Consider the following 12,421-nt stretch of genomic DNA (forward strand, 5'->3'; position numbering starts at 1 on the left):
CCTTCTAATTTACTTAGACTTTCTTCTACAGTTGGTAGTTGCCACCTTTCTCTCTGAATGCTTTTGTTGAGTTCGGTATAATCAACACATAGCCTCACTCTATCACCTGTCTTACGCGGTACAACAACAATTGGTGCACACCAGTCTGTTGGTTCTACCACTGGCTCAATTATTCCCTCAGAATGCAGTCGATCCAATTCTTCTTTGACTTTGCTCAATAATGGAGCGGACACTCTACGAGGGGCTGCCACAGCAAAGGGACGAGCATTTTGTGTTAGTGCAATTCTGTAGTTTTCCCCTTTCATTTCACCAATAGAACCAAAAACATCAGAAAACTGAGAAAATATTTGGTTAGAGAAAATCGAATCTATGTTGAACTGAATTAGGTTTAATTTCAACATTGCATTTCTACTTAAAAGTGGAGTAGGTTGTTGCTCAATGACGTAAATATCTTCTACAATAGATTTATTTCTAAAAACCAAAGTAGCAACGATCTTACCAACCACTTTCAACCTAGTTTTCCCCGGACCAAATAATATTTTACTTGTTTCACTCGTTTCCAGTTTTAATTCCTTGCAAAGATCATATCCAATTATAGAAACATCTGCTCCAGTGTCTAACTTAAAATAAATATCATGCCCCTTGACATTAAGTTTTACTTTACAAGGATTTTGTCCTCCAACCTCTTCTATGGTCAATTCCCCTAAATAGGTTTTAGGTTTTTCTAATGGTTCATTACTTTTATTAATTTCTCTCACTTCAAATCCTTTGGTACAACATCTCACATAGTGTCCCTTTATTCCACATCTGAAACATGTAGACTGATTGGCAGGACAATCATTGCTATTGTGATGACCAACAAATCCACATTTGTTACATTTACCTTTCTTTGAAAAGCTTTGATCTTGACTTTTATTGCAAGAACTGTCCCTAAACCGATGTTTAGTGGATTGATTAATCCCCTTATTGACAAACTCAATTTCTGGTGATTCCCTCACTACTTTTTGTTGTTGTTTTAAACTCTCTGCTTGTCTTGCTTTCAAAATTGCTGTACTTAAAGTTAATTTTTCATCCAACTGTAAATTTTGAGAAAGTTTATCATCATTTACCCCAATTACTATCAAATCTCTAATTAGTTCATCTTTTAATTCCCCAAGTTTACATCGCTCTGCCAGTTTGTGTAAACTATTTATAAAAGAATCAACAGGTTCCCCCTCAGACTGACGTCTTTTTAGAAATTTAGCTCTCTCATATACAATATTGATTTTGAAACCTAAGTAAGACTCAAATCTACCCTTGACAGTGTCATAACTCTGTAATTCTTCATCTTTTAATCCGAAAGATGTTAGAAGGTCTTCTCCTTCATCTCCTAGACAGTATAAAAGCATATTAACCTGATTTTCCCCACTCTTACTGTCTAATCCTGAAGCTAATCTAAACCTTTCAAATTTTCTTATCCATCTAGGCCATTCAGAAGGTTCCCTGAAATTGAAAGGTTCAGGTGTGACAAGTTGGTATTGAACTGTACTAATTGTACTACTCACTGCTTCAGCCATGCTTAGTTCTTTCTTCTCCACAAAAGTTTATTTAACCTGACACCATGAAGTGAAAGGTAAAACTCACACCACAGTTAAACATAGATACTTTATTAGCCAAGATCCCAAAAGTAAGTCTTCAAGCTCAAAACAACAATACAATAAAAACAAACATCAAATATGCAACATATGATAGCAATTATAAAAATACCAAACAGCACATTAGGAGGCAAAGGCAAGGGAGGTGGAGTGTTGACCATTTTAAAGGTTTTTAATTTACTATTATTAACGAGGGAAACCAGAAACTATATATATAGGTATGTTATCAAAACCTTATTAAATTTGTCACTGGTACAACGGGTCCACGACACTGCACCACAAGATACGACGATACCCACTCCACGCCAATATACAAACGACAAGCAAAATCACCGTTGCTACAACCCCATACAAGAAACAGAGTAACCTACTGATACACTCCATATATCTACTTACTCCACTAGTAAAACTACCAAAAAATTCTCCCTCAACTCAACAGTCCTAATTGATGCTCGTGTATGACTAAATTCACTAGTCAGCAAACTTAATACATTTTTCAATTGTATTTTCCCTGGGATAGTCTCCTTCCGCCTCACCTCTGCGTTTCTCAACCCTAATTTAAGGTCCTCCCACAATAACACGGTGTGAGACCGACTCGTATGATAACTAGTAAAAAGAGCCACGTGTTTAGAGTCTTTTATGAATTGAACACTACTAGTATAAAGTTATTGCCTTATAAGTATATAATTACCGGTATCTGTGCAATTCATTTGCAATTTACTTTTCAATCAAAAAAAATCAATGACAATTTGTCTAACCCTAACCCTTATAACATTGGTATCATCGGTATAATTAATCCTACCCCCATTAATATATTTCTCTATAATCCTTTCTACAAGAGTTTTCAACAACGTCTCACAACCCTCCAGGATCAAATCTGGATTTTGGATGGGTAGATAATACTCTGTCCTATCTTGATTCATGAATTTCTATTAAACATTCCCTAAAAATCTATTAAAAATTACAAAAGTTCTTACACTTCTTTGAACTGTTTCCCAGTATTCAGGAATATTTCTTAATAATACAGAGTATTCTTCAACCAATTCAACTCTAATCTGGTCTATATCTACCCTACCAAGTCTCTCTGCCGCTTCTAGAACATCATTTTCCGTTATAACTAAATTAACTAACTGTTCCACTAAAACATTAACATCAGGCAAATCAAAGAACGAAGTTGCTTCCACTTCTGCTATAATTTGACTCAACTCATCTAAAACATTCTCCGACATTTAGACCATTTGTCTAATTACTTATAAGTCGGTTAATTTAGCATGATTAGGTACATCATAAATATGTTCTACTTTATCGTCTACAAATGAAACTTGTTTTAATTTAACTGGCTCTACCAGACTTTGACTACTATTTTGTTTTGAACTATTTTGATTCACAGGATAAACATGTTCATAACGAGCAGTTATTACAGCTGAACGTGTCCCTATCTTAGTGAATAATTCTGATTTTATAGGTTCTTTACTGCCCGTACTTGGCCCACAAGAAGGTGGCTTCCCAAAGGAACGTTTTTCCATACAAACTGGCTCCTCAAAGTTTTTGCTTGACTTAGACCCCAGCTTTCTTATAATATCTACTTAGTAAAATACAAGTATACACAGTACCCTATTACATACAAAGCTATTATCAAAAATACCACCATTGAACATTGCTATTTATAAAGACAATTACATAGGACTAACCAATCCCGAATATCCCACTTCTGACACCAAAATTGTCGTGCGCCAGGATGGTGGGCAATGACGAACAACAATTATGAATACTATTCTTTATTAAACACAAGTTGTATTATCATACTTTTAAATAAATTCAAATATTTTCACAGTGTTACATAATTACACTAAATTATCATACTTTATTATTGTTACTTTAAAATAAACCAACAGCATCATGGCTGAGTGAGCTCTCTGATATTCGAGAAAGGTTTGTGGGTAAGTCCTAAGTTTCGTCGGTAGCTAGAAATTTATAAGTTAAAACATTACAACAAGTACTACTGAACTTGGCTGATTAAGCAGTAACCCGAGGGACTACTTACAACTCAGAAGGTGAGTGCTGCCAGCAGGAGTCTGTAGAAGAGAATGATCTCTTCTTCAGCTAAAAACCTATGAGTTGCAAAAATCCCCTCTCTTAGTTTCACCATAATCTACATTGCCATATTTGGTAAATCCTTGAAATAAACGATTCCTATTGGTTAGTCTATTCGAGGACAACAACAGGATGCTCATATCTGTAAGTAAGCGCGTGGCGACTGATAATCATAACTGGACCAACTATCCTTTTAAATAAAATTATTTAAACAATTAAACTTTAGAAAAATAGAATTTATATAATTTATATTAAAACCAATCTAAATAAATTCCAACTAAAATTTGAATATATATCTATATATAGTGATGACAGCATCACAAACCAAATGGCAATGTGCAGTGGCGTAGCCAAGGGGGGGGGTTTGGGGGGTTACAACCCCCCCCCTTGGGTGTCCCTATATATATATTTTACTGTTGAAGTAAATATGTTTTCGTAGTATACTTTTATGCTAACCAGTAAATAAAGAAAGTGCCAAACAATTTACCTAGTCTTAGAAATATATTAAGTGTTTTACAACATTTTTCATGTCACGGCAAAGGCGTACACTACGACTATATTCACCAAAAGCTTTGATGGTACGGGGCGGGCATTGATTCTATCACATGTAGCCATGTAGTCAAAGCTGGAACAGTACTAGTGGTTCCACTTCCACCAGTTCTACCTCGCTCCCCGTTCCCACTGTGGATTCGCTGGCCGTCATTTTGCGCGGGAGAGTAGTCTGTGTCACTGTCAGTAGTCACATAGACACTGACCACAGCCACCTCTAATGTATTTGAGGTGACTGTGCACTGACACTAGACAGATCACTGATGCCCTTACTGCGTTACTGCGTGCGTTGTAAAACAATTGACCGTGATTTGAGGTTGTGAACTTTTAGATAAATTACGTATCGATTATTGGGTGTTGTACGTTATCTCGTCATTATCCTTAGCCTATGATTAATTACATTTACATATCTGAAGACTGAAGTTGAATTAACTAAGATAGTCCTGAAGAATGAGTGATGATAATTGTAAGCGGCCTGGGAAGAAACGGAAGTTAGGCAGTAGTGGCAATATGATGGTTTTACCCCACTTGGGGCGTTTTTTCCCATAAGAATAACACGGGTATCATGTATTGGCCACCAAAACCAAAAATCCTGATTTTTGCCTAAATATCCCTATATAATTGTCAAACCTTATTTCTTATTTATTCTCTATATATATTCAATATTAAGCTAAAAAAGCTATTTCTTTTATTTATTGACCCTTACAAGTGTAAATGTAGAGTAGTGGTGAACCCAGAAAGACATGACACTTTAGGCACGTTTTCCCCATGTTATTCTTATGACTCTTTTTTGACCACTTTTTTTAAGACCCGGCTCTCGTCCAATACAAGCCTATATAATTGTTCAATACCATTGTACAACTTCATTACTATTTCAAATCCACATCCATTCACATGTATATTCTCAAAATCGAGCGAGGTTTGTACGCGAACTCGGGCACGCTCCCGGCTCATGGCGCGCTCCCAGTTGTGGGTGCGCTTCTCGCTTCTTGTCTCTAAAGTCGTGGACAGGGTATCTCCGGACCAGGAAAATGAGACCTACCTGCCTCGGCTATTGTGGGGTGTCCCGCCGAATGCCGGGCAAATGCGGACACGGAATATTGGGGACACATCATTAAAGAGGGCATAAGCGGACACTAGAGATTACTGCTACCTGACAAGGGGTTGACAGGTCTCTGCAAATATTTCAAGGGTGGAACATTGCGGACACATGTATCTACGATGGGGAAAAAGGTGCGAGGGAGGGAGGGTATTAGGCAGTTTAAATCTTTCAACTATCTTCGACTATCCCTACACTATTATACGCGTTACGTTTGTGCTTACAATGTTGTTAAAAATTGCTCCAACGATTTCCAAAACTGGGACTAATAGCCTTCAACAAATGTTGTTATTTATTATGAATATTTTGTAGAGCTTTGATAGTTAATTGTTAGCTTTGATTTTAAAGCTGTTGATATTTATATTTTTTATAAATATCAACATAGAAAGAACAATAGATATTATATTTTTATTAGAGATCGGTTGCCAGATTGACAATGTTTGTTAAATAAATAAAGAATAAAGATGGGGAACCGCTAAGAGATATTGGTTTCCTTACTTTATTAGTCCGGACATGCTGGTTCCCGATCTCCTTTGAAAAAAACGTATATTTTTAAATGTTTGTTTCAAATGTTGCCAAAATCGTATTTTTCTTACTTGAGTTATAGTGCTAATGGACGCATGTACAAATATCTCTATATTGCACATACATATTTGAACGAACTGTTTTTGGCCTCTGGGTAGCTTAAAACAAAAAAATAAAATCTACTTCGGTTCCGGGTCTAGCCTGGTCTGGTTAGTAGGTCTTGCCATGAGACCTGTTTAGCGAATTTCCATTTGTGCTATTGGATATATTATGCCTATCCTGTTGTGCCGCATCACGGTAATAGATAATTCCCTATATAAACAATTTGATTTAACAGATTATAAAGACCGATTTCCATCACACTTTACACACGAACTGCAGTCCACAGGCTGTGGACTGTCAAAATGATAGTAACATTTCGTAATATCATTTTGGCGTGTTTAAAATCAGCTTACTTAGGCTTCGTCAAGTCTACTATATACATCAATAGTTTCTACAATAACCCTCTATTATATTAAATTTTCTTGAATATATACATAGTCAGCTTATTAAGGCTTCATCATAAACATTTTATACACATTTACATCAGTAACAACCAAAGTGTTGTGTCACAATTGCAGTTTCAATTGCTTTGTCAATTCTTTCCTCAAGTTTCATATATTGTTTCTTCCTCTTCTTGCCTTCCAGATACATCTCAATTTTCATACACATGTAGTTGGTGTGTTCCGCTTCTTTGTTTAAACAGTCGACCAACAAGCTCAATCGTGGGTGAGGGTTGCCGATGATGGTGATGATTTTATTATGCCATCCTTCAACAGCATTTGTAGTCCTGTGCCGTTTTCCAACACAATTCCACATCTCGATGGGGATTTGTTGATTTTCCAGCCACGTCTCCACAAAATAGTCCAAAAAGTCCTTCAACTTAGGGTACTGAAGGGCAGGAGCCGATAGACACGTCGTACAGTTTTGACAGGCCTTCAGGAATAGTATATTACACTACTAGCCCGGTAAGTGGTGTTTTACCGTGCAAGCACGACAGTTCGCGGATTTTCACATGATTTTCGTGCGTGCACAGTGAAGCTTACCGGGCGAGTACATGACATCATAGTACACAGAAAAATTAGTACATTTTAAACTCATGAAACAATTTGTTTGGATATTACATAAATAATTATAATATTTTATACTTCAGAAAATAAAATAGGTCGTTGCATTTTGCTGTTTATTTCATCAGCTGACTAAGTGCACGATAAAAAACTTTTACGCCACACTACACTGGTTTTACGAACTTCCCACACAAGGATTTATCCAGATAACAGCTGTTTGCTAATACTGTAAAGTAAGAAAACCAATATCTCTTAGTGATGCCCCGTCTTTATTCTTTATTTAATTAACAAACATTGTCAATCTGGCAACCGATCTCTTATGAAAATTTAATTATTAACAGTATAGACTCCACAAAATATTCATAATAAATAACAAAATTTGTTGAAGGCTATTAGTTCCAGTTTTGGAAATCATTGGAGCAATCTTTAAAAACATTGTAAGCACAAACGTAACGTGTATAATAGTATAGGGATAGTCTAGCTATACTATCAGAATAGAAAGAATTACTTGAATAGAAAGATAAAAGATTTAAACTTTTAATACCCGTGGCCTCCCTCCCTCACACCTTTTTCCCCATCGTAGATACATGTGTCCGCAATGTTCCACCCTTGAAATATTTGCAGAGACCTGTCAACCCCTTGTCAGGTAGCAGTAATCTCTAGTGTCCGCTTATGCCCTCTTTAATGATGTGTCCCCAATATTCCGTGTCCGCATTTGCCCTGGCCGACCCTAATTAATGTCGCTTGGCTGCGCTAAACGAAAACAACAACTAGATACCCAATACCATAAACTTAAGTTAATTTATTTACAAAAATTATTAACACTCATTATCACATAATGTTGTGTTTTTAAATGTAGATTATTTTGATACTGAATTTGATGTAAAACGGCCAATTTTGACCATATGTATACAATATTTTCTTATTGTCCTTGGAGCCTAGACGCATACAACAACAATTACAAAAGAAAATTTAATTTCTGGTCTCAAAGTGCATTGGATATTTAAATTACAATCACTTTGGTATTTGAAAAACATATTTTTTTATTATAATTATCATACTAATATTATAAATTTGAAAGTTTGTGTGTTTGTTTGTTTATTTGTTTGTTTGTTTGTTTGTTTGAAGTTCAATCACACATTAACTAATGGCCGGATTGTGTTAAAATTTGGTAGGATGATAGCGCACATTCCCGATTAACATATCTATCTATATATTAATAGGCAAGCATGTTTCTTTAAAACCTTTTTTCTCAGCTCGTGTGCATCGCAGGGAAAATCTACGCATACTGTTGGAAAGATATTTTCCTGTATGTAGATGTGCAGAATGCCTTTAAAAGTTAAAGTAGGCTAACAAATAAGCACAAAAAATTAATTTGAAAACTTCAAAAAATTAACATGGACCATATGGGTTGCCATGATGGTGACGAAATAACAACAAAATGTAAACAGAAAATCAAAACAAATGGAAGAAATTCCAATCACATGTTTTATTTACAGTGTGGGGAGAAAATAGAGAAGTCTGTACATTATATTTTTGGTCGAGTTTCGACCACAGGACGATCACTAGTATTATATTATATTATAGACATATTCTTACCTCAAAGATCCTTTCGGGCTCCGCCCCAGCGGTGCTAGAGTTTTCCATGTTAACCTTATGAGTATTCATATTTAAAAGGAATTAAATAATTTTGCCAGCTGTTTCAACTACACAATTTGTTTCTATGATATTGAATAGCATTAAAGGTTCAGGGTGCAGCACCATTAGTTCTTTATACATTTATGACAACAGCTAATTTGAACGAAGCAGCAACAAAAACCTGAGTGTGAGAACTTTACTTCTTTTTATTGTTTAGGTGAAGTGGTAGAACATTATGGCTATGGTAGATGTTCTATATACTATTGTATCTACCAGGCTAGCAGGAATCAAGCTATCTAACAGGCGGACAGATTATAGTAAACCAAATTTTCTCAAAACGTGTCCTCTCTCATTGAAAATGCAAAGTACGAGTATTTAACTACAATAAGCATTGTATACCAACCCCGTACGAAGGACGGGTACTCAGCTAGTTAACAATAATTCGACATCTATTTGAAATCATCCAAGATGACCGCTTGCATCCAAGGACTCTTAATTCGAAATGAACGTGCATTAAACCGTAATTTTATATATTTTGAGAATATTTTACAGTAAACTAAGTTACAAAGTATACTATGTATTGATAAGCAATATAATATCTCACGAAACAATAAATATATTTTATTTAATGACTATATACATTTTTAATTACTAAAGTCGGCCCCGTGGTCAAAAACTCGACCAAAACTATGTATTGTGCACACTTCTCTGATTTCATCCCACGCTCTAAATAAAACATGTCATTGGAATTTATTCCATTTGTTTTGAATTTCTGTTCATATTTCGTTGTTATCTCGTTAATGCAGAATAAAAACGACACAACTTAAAAAAAAAATTTACAGGACGTTTGAAAGTTTTTATAATTTATGTAATTCAGTAGTGTCCATAATAGCTAATATAAAGTTCACGTATTAATAGATTAAAAATATTAAGATATTAGTTAAGAGATATAGAATAAGATATTAATAGATTAAATATTGTATAGTAAATCAAGTTACTGATTATAATTATTAAAATTATGTTTTAAAATTTGTATTCAAACGAGCTATTTATTTTGGTTATGATGAAATAAAAAGATATTACAATCATACATAGGCATTTTGTTATCCCTCCATATGCTCACGCTTTGATGTAAATTTTATTCAATTTTCATTGTTTATTATGATTATTTTTATAAGAAAACCTAGTTTGGTGGTACAAATAGTCAAAATTGGCTGATTTACATCAAATTTAGTATCAATATAATCGACGTTTAAAAACACAACATTATGTGATAATGAATATTAATAATTTTTGTAAATAAAATTAACTTAAGTTTATGATATTGGGTATCCAGTTGTTGTTTTCGTTGAGCGCAGCCAAGCGACATTAGTTAGGGTCGGCCAGACAGCCCACCCCACAATAGCCGAGGCAGGTAGGTCTCCTTTTCCTGGTCCGGAGATACCCTATCCACGACTGGTGGGGCTGTGAAATGCCGCTCCCATAGGTCTTGCTTCTTGATCCTGTGGTACCTCTAGATCGAGTGCTGGATCTGTTAAAGTAATTTCTAAAATTTTAAAATTTAAAAAATTTTGAAAATTTCAAAAAGTCTATATATAGAGGTGGCATCAGCCCAAGACATCATTCCTAAACATGAAGTCGTCATGTCAACACTGCTCCGTGTCGCTCTCCACCAAAAGCAACCTGATTCGCCACTATAAGGTAATGCATCAAATGAATGTAAAACTGTGCAAGGTTTGTGATTTAATCTGTGATAGCCACATGGCTCTAAAGTCACATATATTACAAAGTCACAAGACTTGTAATTTTTGTAAGAAAAATGTTGTTGGACATTTTAGAAGACATATCAATTCTTGCAATAATTGTCCATACACAATGATTAAATTTGTTGGTGAATCGATTAGAGCTGACCTTGAAAATACTCTTAAGTCTTGTTCTCTACCAATCAAATGGACTTTAGTAAGGAGAATTAAATTTATAAAATATTCAATGGATAAAAATGGAAAATTAGTTAATGAAAAAGAACGTATAGCGGAAGTTAGAATCCATACTACCTTAACTATTGAAAAGAGAGATTTAAAGCCTCAAATTAAAAATTCACTTTTTAAGATTGACACTTCGATTCATAAATATCAAGCCCAAGGTAGTGGATGGATATATGACCATACAAAATATTGGCAGCTGCATGTTTACAAGTATAAGCCCCTAACTCCAAAGTCATATATCCCCACACCAAAAAGTATTCAATCAAAACATGCAGTTCTAAATATAAGAAATTTTGACAATAAATGCTTCCTTTGGTCAATTTTAGCAGCTTTATTTCCAAGGAACTTTAATGAACATGCTGAACGAGTCTCTAACTATACACCCTATGAAACACAGTTAAATATGACAAACATAAAATATCCCGTAAAAATATCTGATTTAGATAAATTTGAAAAACAGAATAATATAAGTGTCAATGTATTTGGAGTTGAAGACCAGAAATGTGTATATCCATTAAGAACAACCAAACTAAATAGTAGTAATACTCATGTAGATCTATATAATTAATACGCTACATGAAACTTTGTCGGTTGAACTCCTCCTCCATTTCTTAACCGATTTTATCCATTGACGTCTCATTGGAAAGAGCGTGTCGCGTATATTTGCAAACTGGCCTTACATTTTTTAAAAAGTCCCTTAGGCTCTGCCCCAGTGGCTTTAAAAGTTCTCATGTTATCCTTATGAAGAACATAATTGTTTACATTTTGATCAGCTGTATAATTTAATTGCTGTTATTTATTTATTTACTATTTGAGTTTGTGTAAACATAACCCCCGAGATGGATCGTGTTAGTATGGTTGTATCTTAAATTTGTGTATTTATCTTTGTTTTTTGTAGCTATAATTTGTTTATTTACTGTTTTTTCTTCTAAATGCCTTCGACACGATGACAACGAAACATAGACAGGAGGCGTAATCGTGATAACGACCGCAGCTACAGAACATCATCACAGTCAGCACCTGACCCTGGACAATCTCAACTAAGGTTACAAATGTGCCTTAACACTATCCCAAAACGAATTTTCGTTATCAATTGGCCCTCTATCAGTGACCTGTGTTGCCTATACAGCGAGGCATTTTGAGAAGGAGAAAACCGGCCGGAATGCTTTAGGTTTATCAATAACGAAGATAAACATGACCGGTCAGAGTTACACACCGTTAATCTTTGAGTTGACTCTTTTTTAAACTCATTGTAAATATGACTGTTATTCGTTTTGAAATAACTCCTGTAATACATTGCAATTGCTCGAATTCGAGCAACATGTACACTAGTTTATTATTATTACAAGAAGGTCGTAAATCACATTATTGTTTAATTCGTGATTTTAATAAGTTAATGTTCCACTCTACAAAACATATGAATAAGAAGCATTTTTGTAAGTTGTGTTTGCAACATTTTTACACCAACGATAAATTAGAACGTCATATTACATATTGTAAGAACATTGATGCGCAAAGAGTGGAAATGTCTAAACAAGATATATTACAATTTAACAATTTTAAATATCAAATTAAAGCCCCATATGTAATTTACGCTGATTTTAAATGCTTTATAAACTTAAATAATCATATTCCATCGGGATTTGCATTTATCGTAGTAAAAGATTCAAAAAGTATGTCTGAAGAGTTGTACAGTGGCACAAATATTATGGATGTGTTTTTTGAAAGATTATTTCAGACTTATGATTATATTAAAAATCAAATGGCAATATACATTAATGACTCCTGAGC

Source organism: Macrosteles quadrilineatus, unplaced genomic scaffold (assembly GCF_028750875.1).
Source record: "Macrosteles quadrilineatus isolate MER2022 unplaced genomic scaffold, UCM_ALF_1.0 Scaffold_1__1_contigs__length_201487025, whole genome shotgun sequence".
Taxonomy (NCBI): domain Eukaryota; kingdom Metazoa; phylum Arthropoda; class Insecta; order Hemiptera; family Cicadellidae; genus Macrosteles; species Macrosteles quadrilineatus.